This window comes from Spinacia oleracea, chromosome 5, assembly GCF_020520425.1.
Source record: "Spinacia oleracea cultivar Varoflay chromosome 5, BTI_SOV_V1, whole genome shotgun sequence".
NCBI classification, from domain to species: Eukaryota; Viridiplantae; Streptophyta; class Magnoliopsida; order Caryophyllales; family Amaranthaceae; genus Spinacia; species Spinacia oleracea.
This window is the reverse complement of record NC_079491.1, coordinates 46,530,312-46,534,101: the sequence shown is the minus strand read 5'-3', so window position 1 is coordinate 46,534,101 and position 3,790 is coordinate 46,530,312. Positions and strand designations below refer to the sequence as shown.

At 34.2% G+C, this 3,790-nt stretch overlaps 1 long non-coding RNA gene across 5 annotated transcripts; it reads left to right on the top strand.

Annotated features, from left to right (window-relative positions):
* Nucleotides 1-217: 217 nt before the first annotated feature.
* LOC130460888 (uncharacterized) lies at nt 218-3,432 on the top strand. Of its 5 annotated transcripts, XR_008921110.1 has the most exons (8): nt 218-515; nt 784-904; nt 991-1,076; nt 1,847-1,976; nt 2,139-2,179; nt 2,256-2,313; nt 2,467-2,563; nt 3,036-3,432. It is a non-coding gene; the product is annotated as an uncharacterized lncRNA (long non-coding RNA). The 5 variants fall into 5 exon arrangements; XR_008921107.1 differs by having other exon boundaries at nt 2,256-2,563; XR_008921109.1 differs by lacking the exon at nt 2,139-2,179 and having other exon boundaries at nt 219-515; nt 2,451-2,563.
* The last annotated feature ends 358 nt before the right edge of the window (nt 3,433-3,790 follow it).

The window sequence follows — 3,790 nt, the reverse complement described above, 5'->3', positions numbered from 1 at the left end:
CATTATGCACTCTATGCAAGTCCATAGGCAAGGCTACACTAGTAGAAAAACATTTATTTGCGGCTATTAATGTGAGGCGTTTTTCTACAGACGCCGCAATTTAAATCGTGTATTAATATTTTAATGTATAGGAGTATTGATCTGCGGCGTAGATTTGGGTGAAATCGCCTCGAACAAATAACAACCATTTGTCAGCGGCATTAATATCTAAACGCCTCAAACTAATTAGGGAATATTTCCCAAAAAACTCACGCCTATCCATTCATTCATTTCCAACATTTTCAAAACCCTGGCTTCTCCACAACCTCAACTCCATTAGCCCCTTCTCCATTGCAGATCCTCTCCTCTCAAAACTACAAGTGATAATTGATCAAGTTCTCACTCTCGTAAAGTTCAATATCACGCCTTTCCCTTCCATTATTTTCCTTACATCAATTTACTTATGCTATTTCTCTCCCCTGAGTCTCCTCGTTCTTCAATGGCGGCGATCCTAGCTTGTTCATAAGTTTCTGGTGGTATGTTTGTCTCTCCTATTAGATCCCTGATCTTAATTTTTTGTTTTTAATAATTTGTTTCGTTCAAATTAATTTCATGAACTTTCCTTCTTTATTCGATTATTTGACTCTAATTATTTGAGTTTTTTTCCAACCATTATTGTCGATAATTTTGAAGTTTGCCATAACCACAATATGGATCTGTATTAGTTATAAGATATTAATTTTTGGGGGGTTTTATTGGTTGATTCTTATTTTTTCGTGGGTTATGTTTGATTTTTGGAATTAGGTATTTTATGTGAAGGTAATCAATCTAGCGCTTGGAGTGAGGAGTGAGGAATGCGGACTGCACTGTTGCCGGGGGTTCTGACGTTGTGAGTGAACGAGAAGAAGGCAGTTCCAATATCAAGGTGCAAATTTAAACTAAATGAGGTGTATTTTATTGGTTTATGTTTGTATCTTGTGATGTAAATAGATTTGTGTTTTATGTGTGTAGGAAATTAATTCGACAGTATTGATTGATCTGAAGTAGGATAACAATTTTCAAAAGAATTTATTGAGTCCATGGCCTCTTTTAACGAGGTAATCTATCCTCTTCACTACAGTCTGATATAGTAGAAATATTGTATATGGTTCTTTAACTAATTACATCTGAAAATGTGGTCTAGAAACCTCTGATTACGGCTCTCTCTAACCCTACAACGCAATCAGAATATATTTTCGTAGATGCTTATACATGGACTAAGGTAACAAATTGTGTAGGGACTTTAATGATTTGAGTAAATATCCATATATTTGTCTATAATCTGAATAGCTTCCTTGTTATTTCTTAATGAAAGGGTCGGCTCTTCTTCGAGTACGCTCTTCTATCTTTTTGGGTAAAAAGTATGTTTTGTATGATTATATAGATTTCATGGCTCATTGTAGTTTACATTTCGATTCCTGATATTTGTGATTGAATTCAGTTTTGCTTGATCTAGTTTGAGTTAGTTGACATGAATTTGTGATTGGTAATTTTAACCCTTGATTTTTTTGGTTAGTGGAGCTTCAATAATAGAAACTTTTGAGCGGATTATGCTTTTTAGTTTGATTGAATGGATTGAAATAACATCTCGATTTTGCTGCCCAGAGTGTCCCTTATGGACTTTCTTTTTTGTGCCCTTAGTTTCTAATTCTTAATCTCTATGGAAATTAGGTTTTTTTTTTCCTTCGTTGTTGTTTAATTTCTCTGCTTATTTTCATTGATTCACTATTTATGTTAACTCATTTAATTACTCTTGTTGTTGTACAAAAATAGTTAGCTTGGAGAGTCCTATGTAATAGTAATGTTGGTGATATCTCTCTTAACACAGGGTGTACTACACAAAGTTTTGAGCTACAGTGCTTAATGCACAAATCAGGAGTCTACAAGACCGACTGAACAGAATCGATAAATCATTGAGAAGTAGCTCAACATCTGAAACTCTTTTCAACTCCAGTGTGGTAAAATAATCTAAACCACCAATCCCTTCATTTTTCCAGCTTCTATCTTGTTATTTTTCCAACATCTGAAACTCTTTTTAACTCCAGTGTGGTGAGGCGGTTTGTAATTGTACCAGCAATAAAGTCTCAGTCTATCTGTTTTTGCATTATTTTTTTTGCTAGGTTGTATTGAGCTCGAGTTCCACGCTCTTCCCATGTTGTTTGTCAGTCATACTTTGAACTCTCATGTAGGATCTATGTTTTCTTTTAGTTAGATGCTTACCTATTTTGTTTTTGCAGGTCTTCCTTCTCTGATTGCAGTTCCTCAAGGGTGTAAAACATCCAACTGTCTTGTTAGGTAAGCTAGTTATGTATGTCCGTCAAATATGCGGAGTGCTTTGTAGTTTATGAATTGAAGCTTCAATATTCAAGTTAATTGGAGTTGCTTAGAGATATATGCCTAACATTTGTAATGTTTTTCCATTTGATTATGAGCTTGTTGTACAAGTAGGTATGAAGGAGATCTCTCGGTTAATGCAGTAACAGATTGGTTTGCAATAACGATACTGAGGTTAACTCGCATTCCTTATTACACAAAGGACACATTGGTACGTTGATCTTCTTTCGTTGTAATAGATGCTCGACACTCCTCAGGCTTCTCTGATTAGATTATTTTTATTATAAGACCACCTAAAAGATTTCCAGATTGACACTAAATGCCTCACTATCCATCAACTAGTCCACTGATAAAAAAACGTTGTGATATGCATTGACATTGACAGTGCCTTTTAATATAAAGTCTCGCTTGGAACTTCATGCCATCTAATGTTGGTGATTGTTCCTTATATGCATGGTCTTATTAAAGTCTCATTCACTTCTCTTAGAAAAGAACCTCAAAAAATAATAACATTGTTTTATTCTCAAGGATTATGAAGCTCGTTCCATTTATTGATTTATTCTATTCTTGGCACCATAAAAATTAAATATATTATTCTTAGGTTATAATCGTTGTTCTTTTAAGTGTTGTCAAGCTATGGAGTATGACATCTTTTATTTTTATTTAATAAAATGGTATTGCAGATTTGCAGAGAGCAAGAGCAAGAGAAGTTGGTAAATCTCGTCATCCCATATATAAATCATACCATCCAGATAGATGATAAAGCACTCCAAGAAAAACAAGGTCAAAATAACGACTCTTATGGGAAAGCAAATGTAAGGCTAGTTTCCGATACCGCGGCCTCCCGCTCTAACTTCTATCCAAATACCATATGAAGCTGAAGAACAACATAGAGTATTTCTGTTGAGTAAATTCTTAGTGAATATATGATTTCAACAAAACAAGGAGATGAATTTGCCATTTTTTTTGTACGTACATAGATTAGGTTTATTTTAGTTGTAATATTCTTTCTGTTTTCAAAAGGATTGGAATATGTATTACATTTAGTTATGGCATTGGTGGCAATGACTTGTAGTATATGATAGTGGCATGGTGTTAATGGAAGTTATATTGTGGTATGCTAGCTTTTCTGATGGTGGTATAGGCGTATAGCTAGTATTTCATTTAATATTTTTTTTAAAATATTTTTTTTGTTAATTTGAGGCATTTTTTTGTCTAAATAGCCCAAGCAAATCATTGTTTTGAGGCGTTTTTCACACGTTAATGTGGAAAAAAGATGATTGATTTGAGGCGTTTAAACAAAAAACGCCGCAAATAAATCATTTATTTGCGGCGTTTACAAACGCCGCAAATGAATACCCATTGATTTGCTGCCCCTCCATTTGCTGCTACGCCAAAAACGCAGCAAATTAATATAAACGTGACGCCTCAAATAAAT